The following is a 23,294-nucleotide window of genomic DNA, read 5'->3' as shown; positions in this document are numbered from 1 at the left end:
CATCTAAAATCCTCCTTACGTTCCCAGATTGTGTTTTACAGCCTGCCTTTGTTATGGTATTGAACATTATACCAACACTTTCTAGATCTCCCAGGTGGTTCTCCCCTGCACAAGAAAAGACAGCAGCAGCTGATTAATTTGAGGAGACAAAGCTAGCGTCTGAATATCAAGTATCATCCCTCACCAGGAACAGCCCTGATGAGACGTAAATGACATGAAAGCTGCAGCCATGCTTCGCTGGAAAGGCCACTGATTCCTGCCGTAGCGTGAGTGGGGTTTTGTGCAGAGAAAAAGAACAAAGGTGCTTTCATATTTATAAGGGTACATTAAAAAAGACAGAGAAAAAATAAAACATTTGGTGTCAATTTGACATTGCACCATCACGCTTCACCTGTCATTCAAAGATGTCCACTATGCTAATGGTCCACTCAAAAACCCTTTCCTGTGAATCACTTACAGTATGAATCGGTTTTAATTGAATTAAACATTTAACAAAGTGGCAATCATTTTGGAAGCATCAAAGCATAAATGGTGTCACGAATGGATTCTGCACACTACATTTTTAGGCCCTAATGTTAATTGACATCTTCATTTTACAACATTATGTGCAGATATGGTCTTCTAGAATTGTTTCTTTAAAATACTGCATATTTAAATGTTTGAATATGAGATTAATATGAGACCTGTATAATGCTTAAGGTTGTCTTTCCTTTGTTAATGTAAAAACCAGATCTATAGGGAGATAATGTTTTACAGCATTTACAAAGCTGATATTCGGATATTACCAGAATTGAGCAAATCTGGGTGTTTTATAATCTACATTACCCTTTCAAATGTATTTAATGAATGTATGTACACCATCTCGAGCTAATGTAAGCATGTGAGGTAAAGATAAATAGTGCATACATCCCAAACAGCAGGATACACTTCTTAGAAAAGCATGTATATGCTAATAGCATAGGCTGAAACAACAGATAGGATTTACAGAACAAATGACTGATTGAATCATTTCACAGATATGAAGCATGCCGCAGCTTCTCTGGAAAGAACGGAATGAAATTCTAATGAGACAAAGCGCAAAAATGCAATCAATCATTTTATTGTAAGCTTATAACTTTGTAAATACGCCAACAAATAATATGATTAAAGCAAGACACTATGCAAGGGTTGTGATGACGCAGTATCTCAGCCTGAATCCTCGTCTCTGGGCCCAGATTCACATTTCTTTCATGGTAGATTTTATATTTCTCTGTGTATAAATTGCTATAATGCAATCGTTTTCTTGACATTTTGTGTACACAAACTGGCGTGTATAATAAAGTTAGGTGAAAAAATATATATATATATGTTAACAGGCAAAACTAGCCTGTACCCAAAATGTTGGACCGGATACAAACATGGCTATACATAAATCATAGGGCTTAATGCATATAAAGTGGGCAAAGTGTAATTTTTTTAACTTTTTTTCTATTGTCTACAATTACCTGTGTTTACCTCCTCTTTAAAACAAAAGCCCAGCATCCTCTTTTATTTGGTCCCTTGCTGAACTGGCTCTTATTGTTAAAACGCATCATATCAAATGAAAGCTTTCAGTTAGTTTTTCAGTGGTGTATTATCTTAAATTAATAATGTGACGTTCCAGAAATTATGATTTGCTCATAAGGTCTTTAATTAAGAATTATTTTAATCTGCTGATAATTTTGTCAATTAATGGTTTATCATTTAATCTACTTATCGTTGCCCACCTACTTATCATAAAGACTGGAACCGGGGTGTAACAGCTAGCCTGGCTCTGAGAGAAAATGTGCACACTAGCATGCAGACTGTGTCTAACCAAAAGGATTAACAAACGAGGCAACATTGTTAATTAGAGAGCTTTAAAATGGTTCTGGTAGACAGATTTTATTACGTATTGACGGAGACAGGCTAGCTGTTTCTAAAGAGTCTTTCTCATAATGTAAATGGATGTATTTCCTATCTGTGTATTTACTCTTTCCTGTTAAGTATTTGTGTGTGTGATGGATCTGTGGATATTTCCACACATTATGTTTTGGGTACGAGTAACTTAGGCATTTGTTTTCTGTGTTCCTCCTTGTCCATGTTATCTTCTTGCAAAATAACAGATGGCTGATGCTAACAATGATAATCCAGTAACAGAGTCATCAGCATGGATCAGCAGTATTCTGACTGCAAACACAGAGTCTTTACAGCTAATGGATGCAAGAGAAACAGGTAGTGTCTAAGACAGAGAGAGATGCACAACTCAAAATCTGCTCTCTGGAGATCTGTGATGAACTGACTGAAGATTTCATTGTCTTTAAAAATATGTCAGGTTCTGACTGTAATTGCCATGCATGCTGGGTGGCCAATAATTAGCATTACATCACAATGATAAATCCACCTCCTCCGTCCTCCTCAGACACGAACATCTTTCTGATTGATTCTATAAATGATGGTTTTTAAACCAACTTCAGACTCCCAAGCCTCACAAATCCCTGCTGGTGTCCATCATCCCACTAAACTATCCCTTCTGCTACAATGGGAAAAATAGCAATGCCACTCACTGCCTGGCCTCAGTGATTTTCTAGCTGGTTGGAAATAGAAGGATGTAAAAAGCAGAGGGACTAAAACCTTCCCAGTGGATGACATCACTAAAGCACATTTATAAAAGCCATTCACCCACTTGCCGTTCTCTCTTTAAGGTCACCCAGCAGACCAGCTTAGAGTCAATTATTTGTGAAGGCTCCCCCCCCCCCCCCCCGCCCCCATCCTATTTGTGTACGCGCAAGACGTGCAGGATGAGAGCCCACTGTGGGGCAGGCTTTTATGGTCCACGAACGACAGAAAATGGAGTTAGTTAGGTGGCAGTACACAGTAGGTGGAATGGTACACCCGCAGTTAGACTAGAGTACCATGGTCATAGATGTAGGGCTATGAGTTTCCATCAGTGCTTCATTCTGCCCAGGTCTTCTCATGACATGTTATTGTCCCTGGCCCTGACACCTTCACTACCTGGGAAGTGATGAAGTGTTCTGTCTCACCCATCCCACCAGCTGAGGAAGGGAAGTGCAGACTGACCTGCATCAGAGACAACACTGCAGTAACACACAGCACTACTCAGAGAGGAAAAGGGGGGGTTTGAAGGCCAACTAATGCCTTTTACATTGAATGATGACGCGGAAGGGGATTTATGTCACTTTGAATAACATTTTCTTTTTTTTTTTCTATGGAAGTAATTTTAGAAAAACAAACTTTCTGCAAAAAGGTAAAAGGAAACAGATATTTAACAAGGTGAGACTACATCATTTTTTTTTAAAAGGCACATGATTGCATTCTAAAACAGAAAATCCATGTGTCTCTGCTTTCTATAACATTATATACTTAAATGTCTTCCTTATTTTTTGATGTTCCTACACATACTGTAGGAACACCTCGGCTTTAGATCGAAGGCGTTCAAGTACTGTACACTAAGCATGCTGTCATGAGAACAGAGCAGAGTGATTATAAAGGAAAACATGGCATTACTAAACAATCAATACTCTGCATCAAGGGCTGATTTACCATTCATCTCATGTTTGTTCTCAGCAGCGAGGGCCCCTTTTTTTATGAGCATGCTGGGAGAAAAAAGAAACCATCTGCTTTCCAGAGGTTGTGTTCATGAGCGCACGTAAAGAATGGCTGTCATCAAGGAGGAAAGGGTCAGATGAATCTACTGAATGTTGGTTGTAAATAATATATCTATGGAGCACCTGATCGACTGACTATTACTTTTGGGTGGCTGATGGCAGAGACTGTAGAGCCTATAGGATGCTCCATGACACTGATACAGTCCTAGTGTCAGCTAATGTGATCAATAGCAAAGCCTAGCCTAGTGTTACTAAACACTTTTAAACACCATCTATTCACTGATTTACCTATCTCAGCCAAAGTCTTTTATGCATCATTGTAATCACATCTTTGACCTCCTATGCAAATGTGCCAATAGCCGCGCATAGAGCATACCTGCGCTCGTACTGCCAGGATAATAATAATTTTTGGGCTCTTGAGAATTACCAGCACAACACAAAGCGTAGGCATTCTGTTATCATCATTCTTCCAGGCTCATCCATCTTTTAGGGAGACCTTCACGGCAAAAAACGAATTTGTGTTTGCATCGACCGCTTCAAACAAGTATTGAAAGCTACCAGGAATATTGTGAGTGGAAAGGCTGGTAGTTAAGGAGGAAAATGGACTCTGATGAATGGGGTGAGGCTTCAGTATGACAAATGTTTCAAGAAATGCATTTGTCCTTCACAGTAGTGTTGGCACAGTTTGCCGTTTGCATGTGGATCATTTTCATGAGGAGTGATCTGGGGGTGGGAGTCCCACATGTTCTGCACAGACTGACATCCATCATGAACACATTCCTAGAGCTCCTGCCTACTGCTGCCCCATCGGCAGCGAGCGTTAGCCATAAATTGTGTAGCTCAGCCTCCAGTTTTAATTAGACACATACAGAGAAGGAGGAAGAGAGGGGGTAGAGAGAGTGAAAAGGACAAGTAATTTCATGCATATCCCAATCAGCTGCTATTAATCTGTTGTTGTTGGCTGAGAAAATGCAGGTGGTACAGGGGGAATGGAATCCCCTGAATGTCATTTTCATTGTTAATGCGTTGCTATAGCAGTATATTTTCCAATAGAATGCCACACTCAATATACGTGGCATAAATTATATAAATGAACCATAACTGAGAGCTATGGTATACCTGGTAATGGCTTTACACGCAGCCAGTTTCCTTGTATTAGCAATGAAGGACGCGGCAAGGCAAGCAGATACTTACAGATAATCACACGTACACATTATTATCACCACCACACATTACAACCATCCAACAAAGCCTCCTTGTTTACTCCTGCATTACTGGTCCCCATTGCTGAAAGCATCTTTTTGGACCAAAGATGATGTCCATGCTGATGTTCCATTGTTTAATAAATAAAGGTATTTCTAGTGTTGCTGGTGTAGGATTCTTGCACACTTTCATAACAATGATTAGAATGAACTGGAGAGAAGCAAAAAAAAAAGGTGTTGTCTTTCGGTGAAGAAGCAAAAAAAAGGTTTCTGCTTTTTGGTGGGAACAATGTGCCCTTGACTTTAAAATAGTATACAAAGAGAAGGCAACATGCTTTAGCGTTGGTTTCCTTTGCCACTTCAGTCATTCTCTTTAGATGAATGAAAACCTTGGCTATTTAAAAACACACTGATAAGAACCATAGTTATGTTTGTGTTAACTTAGTGAACGCTTGTTTTTTTCAAACACTTCCTGACACAAACAAAGTTTGTTCATGTGTATGATAAAATGTCAATTTCAGGAAAACATTGGTCGCGTTTTGCACTTTGTAGTGTGACTGAAAATGTTATACAAACTCAGCAGGTGAATAGGTCAGCTCGTGGTTATTGGGTTGTGAAAGATGTGTTTTTCATGTAAACAAGAAAAACAGCCTAAAATCAGGTACAAGCATCTGACAGGAAACATAGCTACAAATTAAACACCAAGGTAGGGTGCAAAGGTTATCCGTCATTCTGCACAGCTAAATAACAAGCAGCAGAGCAAAGGACACCTTCTGCTATTTTAGATCCTTGTGACAACAAGAGTGTTGCTTATTTTCTTGTTAGCCAGTTGTCCAACCCAGCACCCTTTTGTTGTTTGTAGGCGGAAGGTGTGGTGGTTAAATCTGACGGCGTGATGCATCATGCCAGAGACAGTGAAGATGAACAGTCCAATGTTTTGTCAGTCTTGGAGGATAAACAATGCCATTCCAATAACACTCTAATGCTTTAGATGATCAAAAAGGAAATGTACAGGAAAACATGGGGCCTAACAGGGCTTTTAACCCATTTCTCCCCACTGTCAATGTCCAAGATGAAATAAAAGGCAGCCAGGATCAAGGCAAACATCCCTATCACGGCTCTTTCATTCCCGCCTCCTCTCTCTCACTCTCCAAAGAGCACAACATAAATCACATGGCAACCATAATGGGAAGTGGGACTGCGGTGTGCCAAATGAAGCAATAAAACAGATCCCGAGTGTCCCTTTCAAAGCATTAGTCACACAGTGTCCATATGTCCACTGCTTTATTGAAGCATGCTGGTTACATTGAAACAAACACCTGTGCACATGCTGAATGTCCTAAATGAAGGTCAATGATAGGGAAACAACAGGAATATAAACCTGATCATTTGGCGCTGCACCCATAGAGCTAAAAAAACACTAAAGAAGAACACCGTTTTTGATAGCTGGACTCTTGCATCAGCCATCTAATGTATAAGAACTGACACATCACATCTCTACACCAGTCACTTTGATGTGAGCATCCATGGGACTATAATCCCATAACAGATTCTTGGAACAGAAAGAAAAAGGAAGGGCCCTCAACACTTCGAGGTAATGATTAAGACAACACAGAGGAACATGAAACACTGACAGAAGAAGCAAGAGACTTTCCAGCTTTCATACCCTCTACACTGTAGAAGAACAGAAGCACTCTGGAGAGTCTACAGAGTGCTTCTGTTCTTCTGTAGTCAGTAACCCATCTTTGCCTATACTATTGTGTCTTTAGTAACAGTAAGTGTGGTAAGTGATGATTTTAACCATCTGCAAGTGTGTTGTGAGTAGGAAAGCTAAGCACCTCACAGGCTACTGTATTTTTCACCTTTGCTGTGTGTCCTTTAAACCCTCAAAATATCATTAGCAGTGGAAGTGGCAGTGATACAACTATAGCCTGTAGGAAAAGGAGGAAATGAAGTGAATACATTAAAAAAGGTGTACTTTATAGGTCACACCTCTAGACGAGCTGTCATCGGTTGACATGCTTTCCAGGCATTTGGAAGCCATTCACTATAATATAGAGACAATGAATTCATAAAAGGAGCCCAATGCAACAACGTTTTCCCCACCACTCTGTACTGCAAAATGTATTTCATAGTTTAATTCAGTTCCATCGCTGACACCAATGATTTACTTTGAAACCATTGGCAGAGGAGTTGCAAAAACGTGCCTGTGATGAAGCCCGCTGCTACATTTCCTGTTACAGCAACCTTACACCAACACCAAAGGAGAACAATCAAAGAAAATAACCCTCGAAGAAAATGTACCGTTTAACCAGCTTCCCCATTTGGGACAAATGTTATTATTATTTAAAGATGTCTTACTTATCATATGAGTAATTACATTTTAGTTGGGCCAAATTAATATGTATTTTTGGCATTTGCTGCATATTTCAGGCTTTATAATTGTGACGCACATCAAACCGATATTAGCGACTTCCCCACTTCCATCCATAATGCTCTGGCAAGTTGCTAGACAAGAGGCACAGACTGCATTTGGCACAGAGACAGTCCCTGTAGACACTGTGATGTTTCTAAGGTTAACAGGAAGTGTGAAAGGCAAATGTCTTACAGTGTTGCCATCCAGAATTCTTTGTTCTTGCCAGGATGCAACTTTATTTCATTTCATAAGAAATGTTCATAAAATGAAATGGGGCAAATCATTATTTTAATTTGTATAGGATAAAGCACAGGACAATGGCTTTGAGATGAGGAAGATGAAACAAATAAGTGCTCAAAAACACCTGAAATTCTTAGGAGAGTTCATACAAAGCGCATGCAGCTGTGGCTTCAATAGATGTGGGAGAGTCACTTGGGATACTCATCAGACTATTTTTATTTTTGATGAATGTGTGGTGAAAATAACTAATTTCCTGTCTGCCTCTGAGCCATCTTCACAAAAAGAGCAGCTAAATGAATATTTCCATCACCTGCTGCCTAGCTCTACTTCAGACTCTGTTACTCTCCAGTAAAATGGAGTACTATCAATGACTATATAAAAAAGGTACTGACACCACTAACCACTTAAAGTAACCATGATGATAGGTGGACCATAGCCGTGTTATATTATTATACTGGTATAGCTACAACCACTATCAAAACGTTGGGCTACCAATGCCTCCTTTTTAAAAACAAAAATAATTGTAGAGGCTTCCCCGTTATTTGCAGACATCTTCAATTAACATTTTCAAATTAAACACACACTAGTGTTGGACTATAGTTTTAGAATGAAATAATACAATTAGATGACAACACTTTTCCACGGAGCTGATGAACCTTTTTGCATGCCAAAAAAAGTGCTTATCCAGTGCTCAGGGAACTGAGTACTGGATAATTGTCTACAGCCTTGCCTTCAGGACAGTATGAGATAAGTCTTATAGGCCAAACTGTCATACATTATTTGAGTTAAATGGCCTCCACCTGTTAGTCCAACGAGCAGCAGAGCAGCAAATGTCCTTGATAACATTGTCACCGCAGGACAGTTTCTGAAAATGACCACACAGAGCCTTACTGATAGAGGTTTTTTCACACAGTACCCGTTAGTGAAACGTGACAAGCACTGCTCTACTATTCTGAAAGCTATGAGCAGCCAGGCCTGAAAGAGGGAGGGGAGGGAGCTTAAGATGAACCTCCTTACAGATAGGAAAACAGCTTGCGTGTAAGGGGGCACTATTTTGTTACTACGCTATCAAGCTCTTATAGGATGCTTACATTAAAAACGCACGCAACATGATGATCTGAATTTTAGCACCACTGAAATGTGAACCATGCTGTTAAGTATAGGAATGGAGAAGAGGCTGATGCCCACAGGGAGGTGACTGGCCAACATGTACACGGCTAGCATGCTAAAGATTTTTCTTCCGCTTTGAACAAAATACCTAATTGACAGATTCCTGCCAGTTACCCATACAATTGACATACATATTTAGATTTATTGTAAACTAAACATGAATTCAAATTTCACTTGCTTTAATCAAAATGATACACAACATTTAGGTTGTAAGAACAAAAATATCTAAAAAATAATATTTGAAATAAATGAAGATCAACATGTTGTTCAACCATCAACATGATGAATATTCAGGATCTGGTTGAGAAGGCAACACTGTTACTGAAGGACACTACTCAAATCCAAACATTTCCTCCTGAATATTCAGGCTACGTGAATACAATATCCATTTTACTGCAGGGGGACAGTCGGTGCATAACAATGAGATCTGCTAATGAAATCAACATTCAAGCTGAAAAACATACATATTAAACTGGGGTCTCAATGTCATTTGCATCGTTTGTTCCTTTTCAGCATTTTTCCCCGGGTTTATTAAACATATTCAATTTTGACTTAAACTTGTTAACAGCGAGAATTATTGACCGCATATCACAGTTGTATTCTGTGCGCCTGTGTTTCCTGTGTAATGAAAAGAGCAATTACCAAATTAACATTGTTTGCATAAACATTTTAACCTTAGCAAATGATCTATTGCGAGTGAGACAATGCTAATGAAACCCACTTGTTAATATATATCTGTACGCCAGAGGAATGTCTTCTATTAAAAATGCTGTTTAATGAAAATCAGTAACAAGATTTCTGGAGCTATAAACAGCTCCCAGGGATTGGATTGGATTTGATCATTGAGCATGTTATGGTGCACCAACAGTAAAATATCAGTTTCATGATTACATATGCAATCTTTCTCCCCAAAAAAATGACATTTAAGTCCTTTTCCACTAGCTTTGTAAACAATAGAGGTGAGATCATTGATCATGAGAGAGGGGATCTCTTTGAGCAGCAGAAGGTCACCGCCCGCCAGACGAGCTGATAGGGAAAATGGCGTTGATGCTCCCGAGCTGCCATTTTTCTTCCCTGACAAAGACTCCATCTGCCACCAAGCCATTTGCAGCCTCCGAGTCAGAATATCAATGATTTCTAACCATTCTACAACTCGCCGTTCACCTTGGCATCACCTCCACACCCGTCTGAACGCTGACACCGCAGATCCTCTCTGCTCTATAGGCTGCCAACAAAACTGTCATCCAGCTAAGTGACATTTGTGCCGCTCAAGATTGGTGAGCATCTTATTAGAATTGATAATATTTGAGTGTTTTGAGATTTCAAGAAGCTGCAACGGTTTCAGATTTTCTAGGTTATAATCGAAACGACACATCTGTGCTCATAAAAGACTTTGGGAGGTTTTTTACAATACACACTGCAGGATCTTTATTATGTGATGCATAATGCTGCTGTACTAATGAAGTCAGGAAGGGACTAAGGATCCCTGAAGACTTAATGCCTTCAGAAAAGAAGGAACAGTAGGCAGCTGGCCATGCCACCCAAGAAAATTCAATTGTCTTCAATACCATCTGCACACCTCAGTGACGCTCTCGCAGGCCTACAGTCTTCAGAAAGCTCTCTTGTAGATTATGTTAGTGTTGTACTTAAACCCAGCATGTCTGACCTCTCACCACCGAAGAGAAGCTTCAATTATGTAATTATTCCACTTTATTGACAACAAACTAGCCTCTGTGTCTGCATCTGTCTAGAAATTGAACAATTATTTTTATGACATTCCTTTCAGCGGCCTTATCCCATTTGAGCACAAGTTCTCCACATAAATCCACATGGCTGCCTCCATTGTGTTCATGTCCTAAATATTAAATGACTTTCTTAAAACTGGCAGGCTATACTGATCTGAGAAACCCAAATAAAACATAAAGGAATGAGCTTCAGCCATTATACACAAGTCGAACACGCATTCGCCACTTATGGGTTGGATTGGTGTACATATAAGAAGTTGTTTGGTGCTTTCATTTATCAATTTATTATGCTAAAGGTTCATTCTCTAAGTTCCTTTGCTGCTAAATAAAGGGCTCTTACATATATACATATATCATCTAAACATGCACACTTTCAACTGCCAACCAATCCCCAAAACCCTCTAGAAAACAATACTACTTAGTACTTTAGAACTATTCTACAAATCAATATTAAAACAACTAACCTTAAAACGTGTTATTTCTACAGATGACCCACTGCGATGTGTTGCTGAATTTTGGATCTGCTCTGGTCTCTCTTTTGTCTGCCTTGACTCAATCCTTCATGACTTTATCAATCACTAAAGTTATGTTGTAAAGAAGGGTGAACCATAACCTTCAACTTCTTTGACGTGCTGTCATGGTAAACATTCAAAAGGAATAATGACTGAACAAAGCCAACAATATAAAGATGCTAATAATTACAAATTGTAATGCAGCAACAAATACCTGGATTTTGCACTCATTTTTTCATTGGAGAACTTATAGATCTCATGGTATCTTTATGTTGTTGTAAATGCATAATACTCTAGGCTCTTGTCGTCTCACGCCTAGCCTACTGCAACTCCCTCCTGGCTGGTCTACCTGCATGTGCCATCCGACCTCTGCAGCTCATCCAGAATGCAGCTGCTCGTCTGGTCTTCAACCTTCCAATGTTCTCCCACACCACGCCGCTCCTCCGCTCCCTTCACTGGCTTCCAGTAACTGCTAGAATACACTTCAAGACACTGGTACTTGCGTACCATGCTGCGAATGGATCTGGCCCTTTCTACATCCAGGACATGGTTAAACCGTACACCCCAGCGCGTGCACTCCGCTCTGCATCAGCCAAACGGCTTGCTGCACCCGCACTGCGAGGAGGACCCAAGTTCCCATCAGCAAAAACTTGTGGGTTTGCTATCCTGGCTCCAAAATGGTGGAATGAGCTCCCCATTGAAATCAGGAAAGCAGAAAGCTTGCACATCTTCCGGCGCAGACTGAAAACTCATCTCTTTCGACTCCACTTCGAGCGATTGAATGACTAACAAAGCACTTACATACTAATAAAGGACTGGCTTATCTAAAGCCAGTTGAGTAGCACTTGAAATGTTTTAGCTCTATGAAACCTGATGTGCTTATATGATTCTGTTTTCTTCAAGTTTGTATCTTGTTGGTCGCTTTGGATAAAAGCGTCAGCAACATGTAATGTAATGTAATACTCCCATCATTTTTTTTGCCAGTTTAATAAACTGAGGAGTTGTCATCTGAACTTTCTAGTTTAATCCAGGATTTGGTCATGTAAAGATCAGCAATCTCCTAATGCCACATGAATTAAGTGGTTCTGGATTAGTAACATAAAAACACATTACACACAGTGCTGCCATTGTTGGAATCTAAATAAGTCTCAGTATTAATTGAATGTCTAAAAACTGTCAGTGTGAAAGAAGTATCCATACAACACAAACAAAACATCTTATAGTTTAGATTTGCTATAGACAGAGACCTTTCATCACTTCAGCTTTCCATCCTGCATGTAGGCGCTCCTCTGGGCAGAGATATGCAGAGAGCAAAAGAAAAGTGGGCCCTGATAAGTAATACCTCATCATAGTATACAGCCACAGCCTCTTTTGGTCACAAAATATAGCCTCAATAAAGCTACACTATTAACCACAGCACATACATATATTAAAAAGAGGGGGGGAACTGAAGTAGCTCAACCTCTTACACATACAAAATACACTTTATAATGATGCATATAAAAACACACATGACCATAAAACTAGCCTCCCTCTCATTTAAGACTGAAGAATCAGCATTTTCCGAATAGCACTACTTTTTATGTGGTATGGAAAAATATTATATGACTGGCAGGCAACAAACTACTAACTCGTGTCCACCTTCTTTAAAGTACTTTTACATTAAAAAAAAAGAGGAAATTGTATCATTCCAATATTCAAGCAAACCTAATCATTCATAAAATAAAAACTGTAACACTTATTTGTTTATTGGATTCTAATTAACTTGACATTTGAACAGTGCGAGGAAAATGTCCTGCTTCACTTTGTCTCTTATTAAAATATTGTTTGAAAACAACCACGTCTGCTTTGTCCGGGGCCAGACATGCCCTTTGTGTGCTTTGTATCTCCATTGTGTTGAAGTGGTAAAGAAATGAATGGCAGCACGGCCTGGCTCTTGCTCTAAAGCAGCTGCCGGCACGAGGTACAATAAAGCACTGATTTAAATGTATTTTCTTGTTATTAAAGTTAGTCTCGCCCTCTCTGTATATGCGTGTCCTGTCTCTCTTTTGTGGTTCAGTTGAAAACATTGCTCGGGAGAGTTGAACTAAGAAAAACGGATCATTGTGTTTAGAAGAAATCAGGTAGGGACATATTGTTGGAATCATAATACTCACACATGTTACCATCTGTTCTGTTGACAAATTCTTTCTTTACTTTTTTAAAGAAATCCTTTGTACTTGATGTGATTTGAAGTGTTGTCTTTACCAAGAACAAAGGCTACATTACAGTGAAGGGATTTCAACTTTCTAGACGGCTAGAGCTGTTCTATTATTAGCTTTCATCAACTTATACATTATATACACACGATTGACAACTCTTTTTCAAAAGTATCATTGAGTAAATATGTTTGTAAAAGCACCAAGAGTGAACTCTCCAATATTTTTGTTGTAGAAATATTGAAGTATTTAGTCAAAAATGATTGAATTGATATTTGATTATGTCTAAATACTAGCCCATCTCTTTTTGAAGTCAACTTAAACACAGTATCAATAATCATAGTTTTGTGAGAGCAAGGTAATGATATGTTAAATATCCTTGTGTCATCTTTTGGCAACCAAAACAATGGCTGACTAAAAACTTGCCAACTTAGCCAACGTTTCTGAAACTTTGTGTTTGAGTGTGCAGGTAAGCTGAAGGTTATTCATAACTGCAATAATAAATCCTTGAGGGCTTCTACTACACACAGATAAAAGGTGGGTACTCAGGTTTAGAGATGATGGGATTCCTGTGGCCAGGCTCATTTTGCCATTGCCATTTCGACTCGGTTTGTCTGCAGCGCTACAGATGACCTGTCTCTTTCCAGGGTCAGTCACATAAACAGTAGGAGACATTTTCCTCTAGATCATGAGGTGGCCGTGTACATGCCATCAATTTCATGGCACATTTTCAGCATTCTTTGCTTCATAAAAAGTGTAAGTGGCCAGTTTAACTCATCTTTAGGATTTCACTTGATGTTAAAAAGAGCTGAGTAGTACAAAAGGAGTCAAGAGTAATGACGACGCACTGAGGAAGTATTAGAATTCCATCGTAGGTAAATGTGAGCACACATCCTTCTAGAAACTATAGCATTGTTCACTAAACTATATCGGATTTTCCACAAACACAATTAACAAAATGATTACTTCGCTTGCAGCACAGATGATTTCATCTCAAGTGTGTCTGCTGTACACCTGTGTTGATTTAGTGTGAACTAAATTCAAGTGTAATTATCTTCATATAGTCAAACAGTTTCATGATAAATACCTCTCATTAATTAACACCGACTCCACAATGGAGCAAAAATTAGCTGCACTTGCAAGGCTGTAAATTAACACTCTCGTTATTTGGCAGCAAGTTTGGCAGTCGGAGAAAAAACACGTCACACTTCCTGGTAGAACTCATTTGATATACTCAACATCTCTGTCCTAGGGCCATTTGAAAACAAAGCCAAACAAAAGCTCCAACCCCAGCAATTACCCCTGTTTGGCTCACAGTCATTTATCTTAATACACCCCTAAGCCAGAAAAGTTTTATTTTTTCCTCCCAAGAGATTTAAATATGTTATGAAGCGTTGACACTCCAATTCTAAGAAAGACGGGAATTAATTAGATACACACAAAATGAGAGCACAGCGTAATGCAGCACAAACTAATTTCATAAAGGAGGACTTTGTTAAATCTCAACCTAATTGGAAATTCTAATCCTATGCCCAAAAAATGTTTTAAAATGAAGTGTTCTGCTTAGTCCTGTATTACCATTCATGAGTTAGTTCCAATTTAACAAAGCAAACTGTTTTTCCCCTTGCAATATCAAAAGAGGCACTTCAAAGAGCACGGAGGCAGAGATGGACAATGGGCAGCTGATGTAACCAAACACTTACTTGTATAAGACTGTCTTCAGTTCCGTGACATCACTGGTCTGCACCTGAAACACGAGACAACAGCAGTCAGATTTATAGCTTGATTTTATCGATTTACTCATTCAGCATCGTTCCCATCTGAAAGCTCTGTGAAAATAAAATAAAAATGGTAATATGCACCCCGAGGGGAGATGAGTTATCCATTCTAAACATCAGCAGAAAATCAAACTGCTGCTCAGAGAGAAAACCATAGGGCAATGGGACATAGACAAAACACTTTGAGGAAATTGGATTATGGTTAAGTAAGTATAACAAGGGTAGCTATTTGATTTAGCAGAAATCTGATGACCTTAGGAAAGTGTATCAAAAAATGTCTACAAGAAACACATTCATATCCAAAATATACTTACTTACCATACCCTTCTACTGAAATGTCGGTTTTAAATTCTGTGTACACAAAGCAACATTCATTCTTAACGTTCATACTTTGACAATGCTGCTCTCGTGGTCAAGATATGTTATAACATAACACACATAATGTGAGACGCTGCAAACATTTCTGACCCACATGTAAACTCTTTATGAATTGCCATCTGGGTTGTTTGGAATGTAAAGGAAATGGAGGCTGAATCTTTTTGATCCTTTCAAGTCTTCTTCATACATCACTCAAATAAAACGGACTAAAAAGGTGTCTCTACAAACATACAGTATGAGTGTTGAAGTCATGGTCATGTATTTGACTAAAAAGCCATACCACTGAATTATAGCAGCACAAACTAACAAAAACATGAGTTATGCCAGGCCGAGCTTTTATTTTTGAAAAGGAATTTCAATCAAACTAAGTCTCATACTTATGCCAATAAAACATGAATTGGTAAAAACCAACACTGCAAAGATTCCACCTGATAAGAGTAAAGGGATGGAGTTCTGTTAATTGAGTGCAAAAGGACAGCAGCGTGCATGATTTTGGTTTTTGTCACAGTTACAAAAGCAATTTTCAAATAGCAAGAATGTTGTCGATTCCCACCAACCAGAAGCAAGACACTAATTGAATTAAAAACTGGCAAAAGCTATTGGTTAAAATATTTATTTTAAGCCCATATCAGTCAGGTTTTAGGAAGCAATCACACACGCGTAAATGCAATAGAGTGACTATTGCCTGCTGAGACATGGTATTGCTGATGTCTCTCCAACACTTCAGCTTGTGGACTCAAGTCAATCACCTTGCATTGAGATGTATAAGCTGTATTGTCTATGGCAAACATCATTGGATTTGCTGGTCTCTTAGAAAGACATACATACTCAATAGTATTTAGTAGACTGGCTTGTGCTTCATGTTCCACAAGATAAGTCTGATTTGAAGAACTGCTTTTAATATAAGTGTACCCGTCTCCTGGAACAAAATACATAATTTTCCTAAAATAAATTCACTTATACCTAATCAAAAACGGGGTTTTCGACAATCAAAAGATCTCCCAAGACAGATGCAATGAACAAAATGTTTCCATTAATGTCTCGACACAACTCGGAAAAAAGGTCAAAAGTATTACAAAACATGTATTTTCTGATAGAATTATAGAAATATGTTTACCCTCACTCTCTATGCTTTGTTGATCAGCTGTAAACATATGAACAGAAAACACTGGATCCCTCCCAACTTCAGTATGACCTCCATGCTGTAATACAGCAGGAGCAGCAACACTTGTTGTGCTTCATCTAGACACGGGTTACCATACAGTTCCATCTGTCTCATTTTGTAGTGTGAATACCAGTGTCAAAGAGATTACTGTCTTCTGCACTTGCATGTTTCATACAGTATCAAGAGGAGAGAAGGTCACTCTCTAGTTTCAAATAATTGGTTGTTGCAACAAGCCTTTGAACTACTACAAGGCTCTCAGGTTACTCAGCTGTACATCTATCTGGCAGATAGCAATGACAAAGCTGTTGGTTATGACGAGGAACATCTAACAGTCAGTTGGGTACCAAAAGCAGCTTGTTTATGGTCTATTTGACAGTCTTTGCATTAAATGATTCGAAGGTCTCAAGCTCGCGTGCTATTGAGGTCTGGGTGAATATTGTGTTTGTTATGACTCTTACATCTTAATATTCCCTCTTTAAGTTTTAATCTCAACTCTGACAAACTAACACAAACTATATTTGGAGCATTTGTTTTTGTAACAATATAATATAAAATTAAATATTGAATAACAAGTACTCAGCACTTTCTGGGCATTACAATATTAAAACCAATGGGATCAACATGGAGAGTGCCAACATAAGTTCATGTTGTACCTTATACAGATTATTTCTAAGAGAGATCATTTACGCATAACCTAGACATGTGGATAATATTCAACCATTCAGCTAAAACACTTTATAGCATTTCAATAAAAAAAAAAAGAGTTTGTAAAAGGTAAAAATCCCATTATGATAACCAAAAACGCTCGCCCACTGACTGTGCAATGTCTCATCTTGGCACGTAGAATTTACTCAATTAGGGTCACTAAAAACTCGATTTTGGCCTTTGCTGATTCAAACATTTTACGGGGGAATGATTTTTCTCTTGTCTTTAAGACCTGCCACTGTTGAGTGAAAATGTAATATTTAAAATGAGGCTGCAGCAGCCTGCCTAGTTCAAGTGGGAAGTGTTTGGGGCCGATTTTAAATGGACAAGGATCAATAAAAAGGGGGCTGCTATGGCACATTCTTTGTTTGAGAGGGAAATGGTTTAGAACAAAAACTGGATGAAAGATTTGTATTTGTCCTGTAACTATCTGACTGAGAATATGGAGCCAAATCATTCATTCTCCACTGGCCTGGAAGGAGGAGAAATACTAAAACAAACAAGCAAATAGACTTCACTAGACCACTTGCATTTTAAACATCAGCTCCATCTACACAGAAGGGAGACCTCAATCTCAACATCATTGGTTTAAATAAAGCACTACGAAAAGCATCTCCAGGCGGAGAGAAAATAGATCAGGAAGATGAGTGAAAAAGAGTAATCTCCCTGACATATTCCTAATAATCCACCTCCCTCGTGCCGGTCCCCCCAAGCTCACCCAATCATAAAGTGTCAACACTGACCTACAAAAAGGGACTCCCGTCAAGCCTTACATGTTTAAAAACATCAATCACAGCAGACAAAGAGGGTACATTGAATTATACAGCATTAACCTTCAGGGTTTGCATATAAAGACCATAGATTTATTTATGCTTGTGTGTTAAGGTCCGCGGCACTGTTCCTTACAGCAAGCTGGCTGCCAAATTGATGAACCTGCCCAGCCCTCAGCAGGAGGCCACAATCTTTGATTAATGAGTGCAAACTTGTGGAAAGGGTAAGAATAGGAGAGACAAAAAAAATGGGAGAAAACACAATTATTAGCAGTCCTTTTTTTTTTCCCTTTCAAAAAGGCCAACGGAAAAAGGGGCACTTTTAAAAGACCCAAGGACCATAAAGAGGGGAGACCCTCATATTATGCAACAACAAGAGGGGCTACAGAAAATGTTTTTGTGATCCCCACTCAAAATGTTGAGCACTGTTCAGCAAAGCACGACCAATTGCGCATTTCACAGTTTCTCTTAAAACTGGGAAAATATTTAAAACAACTTAATCCACACTACTGTTTAGACCTCACGCACAAAACGTTACCCAGTATATGTGATGTATTGCTATGAGAATTAAGATTATGCTTATAGTACCTATTTGAAGTTAAAGAATAAATAGTTTCTAATCAATTAAACACAACTTGAATTAATAATTTAGCAATTATAGTTTGAAACCAGAAAGAACAAAACCATTTAATATCGTTTTAACATTCAAAGCTGCTGACTCTTGAGTTTTTTTTATGTTAAAATTGCATATTAAAATCCAAGTATACAGCATCACAACATTGTTCTCTCTGCAGAGGTTTTCAAGGACATGTGCTCTGAATAAATATGAGGCAAATTTAGTGACCTTCTACCTGTGTTTTGATTCATTGGCAGTTACTGGGTGCATGCATAACACATCAAGGATGTGATCTGATTTATCTCGCTGCCTTGGCTACTGAGGCCATTTAAATGATGGACTTTACCAGCAAAATGTTTACTGCCATTTCACTTAGGACTGTGTGTGCAAAGGGCACACTGGATTTTATTACTATCAATTATATCTGTAAAGGCAAGTCAGTTCAACTGCGCAAACAAAAAATGTCTGCCAAAACAGTCAAACAAGGTAAATGTACAGCAACAAAACACGGTTGTATGAGCCCAAATTGTTCCCAAAGCATCACACACCGTGTTTCAAATCCCAGGTCTAGATAAGCTTTAGCTCTCTTATTGTAATGCTGGCTGACTGTCATTTGGACACCTGAATACAACAAAGCCATCGTTAACGCCATTAGTAACACCTGTGCTTTACTAACTGACAAGTAAAGATTAATGCAGTGAAAATATGTTTACCTTTTCAAGCCTGATTTTAATTCATTTAAGGTAGAATAGGTTGTAACATAGTTGTCATAGTAGTCAAATGTTGTCATGTATTTGCTTCGTGGCCTGTGTGTTTAGAATTGACGAGGTACTTTTTGTTATTCAAATATACTGTATAGATGTTTTTCATTTAGAGCAAGTGAAGTATGCCCAGCAATAAGTGTTTTGATGATTATTTGTCTACTGTCACTACAAGGTTTACAAGCTGAATTACTTAAACTAAGCCAAACATGTGACATTTCATCACAGGAAGAGGAAAGTGGTTGGATTGCAGTTTCATTAAATACTCTATCAGTTTTGAAATCTTAAAACTCCAAACCCTATTTATTAAAATTGTTTGATTAAAACACTTCTTTCACTTTCAACTCGACATAAATAGAGGTTGTATTATTCATGTTTCCTCCTCCAAAGTTTCATAACTTTGTTACAGATAAACACAGTTTAAATCGACAGCGCTAATCTAATTTAAATACCCCAAAATGGCGAATGCCTTGTTGTTAATATGAAAGCAGAAAAATGGAGGGTATTGTCATAATCTCAAAGGGTACATTTCAGCCCACACCGCAGCTGCAGCATTAGCTGCGCTCTCCATATAGGAAGAAACAACAAAAAGAGAAGATAAAGAGGAGACTACCACGGCAGGCAGCCCCCTTTAAACGTTCACAACAAATGATTTAAGATAAAACATTTAAAAAGCCCACCTGTGTTATATCCAGTTATTAGCCCCTTTTTTTTTTAAATGTTGTCACGCGAATTGTCCACAACAAGCATTAGCCAAAACCATACACTACTTTATGATGCAGTCCAACGCGAGGCGTTAAAACCCATTTATATGTGCGAGAATCAAACTTATAGACATGTGTTTATCACCCTGTCCTGTTAACGTTTTCGGACAGACGGTGGATCCGCAGAGTGGACTAGCTGGCAACAAAGACAAGATCCATGCTGCAAGGTAATGACAAGACTGAGCAGCCTGAGCCAAGTACCGGTGACATGTTAACGTTAGTTTCTCTACGTCCGAACACTCTTCTTGTGACCAGGGTAAAAGTGCAACATGACAACAGTTACATTCCGAACAAAGTTTGAATCAGAAACATCCGTAAACTGTGTATCTAGTTTGACGCGAACTTTTTTGTTCTTGTTAAATAGCCGCGTTGAACTCACGGAGTCGATAACGCTTCAATGAGACAAGTGTATGAACAGATGCTACTGTTATAGCTAACAAAAAACGTTAGCTTAGCTGTTAGCCCAGGCGACCGAAATCTGTGAAATAACACATTAACTGAACGTACGTTGGTGACAAACACCTAGCAAAAACATAGACAATTAAACTCACCCCATCTCTGAAATTCGATGTAATCCTTTGAAAAAAAAAAGAAGCGAAACAAGGTGATGATTTACTTCCCAGTTGTGTGCAGTTTTTGGGATGTTAAACAGACATGAACGGAGAGATTGGTCAGTGTTTAGTTGGCTCCGGGTGGCAGTGTGACTAAGTGTGTTGCTCTCTGGTCGCAGATTGAAGAGACTCTGCTCCGCTTCAATCGGAGCAACTCAAGATAAGTGACGTCAGCTCCACGCTCCGACAATGCAAACTTTTGTTTCCCAAAAACTGCAGCCAGCAAGTGCACAAACTGTCAACACCAGCGAATATACTCCTCACATCTGTATGAGGCGTGCATCTGTTGCCCTGCAAATGTAAACAATAAATGAAATCATAGCTCCCTAATGATGATGCAGGCATTGTCAAAACGGTATTGAATATTGATATATTAATAATAATAATAATAATAATACACTGCTCACCAGTCTTTAGCAGTAATGGACGAAGTAGTTAGATATTTGAGTATAGTAATACTAAAGTTTAAACAACTATTACAAGTCATGAGTTTAAAATCTTGTTTAAGTAGGCTAACAAAATATAAGTTTCAAAATGTACTTAAAGTATCCGAAGCAAGTAGTCAATATGCAGAATGGTCTATTTCAGAATAAACATTTGTATAGTATTTGATTATAGTTATTGATGGATGCATGTGTTCAACACTTTTATATTGCAGATGAAAAGGTGGAACACATTTTTATATTTTGTATTAATAATCTAAATATGTAACTTGAGTTGTCAAATAATTGTAGTGTAAATAGTGATATGAATAATAATAAATTATATTTTACATTTTCAAATGCTACACATTCTCAGGGTTTATTTAGAACTCTTCAGAAGGGTTAAATTAAAGCCAAAGTTTAAGGTTATGTTTTTTTTTTATCAAAATAAAGGCGCAATAAGGTTTAGGGATGGACTGTATTGCATGGGATAATACAATATTGTGCAGACATTCTAATAGTCTGTTTTGTTATTGATAACCTAAGGAGGCTGGGTGAATAGCATTGTCTTTCTGACGAAGGCATGGAGAAGATACTGTAGAGTAGAGTATCATCTGAAAGAGAAACTGACATACAAATAACTAAATAATGTCTTTATTTTTTTAATGGTGCTTTAGTTGGTACCACTTCAGTGCAGGCAACAGTTCAGGTCAGTCTTATTGTTCCCAGGCAACATTTAGATTGCAGCATTACAAAAACAGACACGTCAAAACACTGACAAAGCTCTGTATGTAAGGCTACATCAAAGCAAACTCATCCAACATCAAATGCAGTAAAATGTCAAAAGTATAAGATGAACATGCAATAGCAGTAAGAATAAAAGGTGTGTGCATAAGTAAATATAATCTAAAAATGGAAAACCACTAAATAAGAGCAATTCAATAAATGAAAACAGTAGATCTGTGACAGTCTCAAAGGGAGCAGCGTAAACTATTTTTTCCTTTTTTAAGGGATAGTAGTCTGCTAAAAAGTGTGAACTGCTTAGATGAAGTAACCAATCAAACCAAATGTTTAAAAACCCATAGAGAATACATTAACAAGGCATTGCAATACATCCTGTTCTTCCAAAAAGTGACATCAGTTTCGCAACCATCTGCCTTTTTTCCTCATCGTTAAGCAAGCATACAATCTGCAACAGGAAATGAGGTGCATTTTATCATTAAACTCACCGACAAACATTTACAGCACATTGTAATTAAACATGTAACAGTATGAAACGGTATCACTTATAAGGACTGATTTAATTGTGTAGATCCAGTGTTTAAATAGCACAAATTATGATACAGCTTTTGTAAGGAATTGTTATAGAATGAGACATTTGCGTTGTGGGAGGTCAGAATTAAGGTAATGAGATTTCTGTGTTTATTTCTGGATGAATAAAACAATGTCACTTGTAATAAGAGTATCTTGCATTATATTGTTCTGTTTGAAATAATGTGTTTGTTTTAGTGGATGGAGTGGATTTAAATGTATGCCATCTTTAGCCTAAGCACATTGGACATGACGTTTATCTAATTAGAGACAGTAATTAAGGCAAGCATATAAAGCAGTGGGGGGAAAAAAACATTTGACAAATAACCATTTTAAAAGGGTGCTTGTTCACCATCCCTTGTGTTCATTGATTTTTCTCCATCCCCCCTCCTTTACTCTGTGTCATTTTAGATGCTGCAGTCACAGTCAAAGGAGCTACTGACTGAACTGAGTGAAACACGCGTGGCAGGAAGATCACACATGGTGAAATGGGGGTAAAAAACTGTTAGATAAATGTGTCAGCCGAGCCACAGGATACCTGTCTTTTTAATTGTATTGGACACATTTTCATCAGAGTGAATGAGCGATGAGAGAGATCAGGGCAGCGCCACTTCCAAAAGCCTTTTCCGACCATGGTTTTTCACATTGCACACTCAAAATGTCAGCCTACCTTGGTCATTTGTAACATACTAAATCGCAGTCGATGGCTGCAATGCAGCAGCATGCTGGGGGAAGGGCAAACAGTCTGTCTCCCTTTTAAAAGGATTTTTAAAGAGTCTTGATTAGAAAGTATAATGAGATACCAAAGTCACAGCAAAGATGATCTCTCTAGAGACTGATGGAAAACAAATTAAGATGGTGCTTTTGTTTTTAATTATTATTTTTCTATCAGTCCAAAGAAAGC

General features: G+C 38.3%; 1 protein-coding gene across 3 annotated transcripts in view; it reads right to left on the bottom strand.

The window, feature by feature from the left end:
* baz2bb (bromodomain adjacent to zinc finger domain, 2Bb) overlaps positions 1-20,818 on the bottom strand; it is a 46,129-nt gene extending 25,311 nt beyond the window's left edge. For 2 of the 3 annotated variants that reach the window (XM_079666077.1, XM_079666079.1), the window contains exons 1-2: positions 20,598-20,818; positions 14,813-14,856 (exon numbers count right to left, since the gene is read on the bottom strand). The gene's annotated coding sequence lies outside the window, so the exon portion shown is untranslated. The remainder of the gene's footprint in view (positions 1-14,812; positions 14,857-20,597) is intronic. The other variant, XM_079666078.1, reaches the window with a different exon arrangement.
* Positions 20,819-23,294: the final 2,476 nt, after the last annotated feature.

The sequence above is a fragment of the Notothenia rossii genome (genome assembly GCF_949606895.1).
Source record: "Notothenia rossii genome assembly, chromosome: 2".
Lineage (NCBI taxonomy): Eukaryota > Metazoa > Chordata > Actinopteri > Perciformes > Nototheniidae > Notothenia > Notothenia rossii.
Note: the sequence above shows the minus strand (reverse complement) of the source record. Positions and strands in the feature narration are given on the sequence as shown.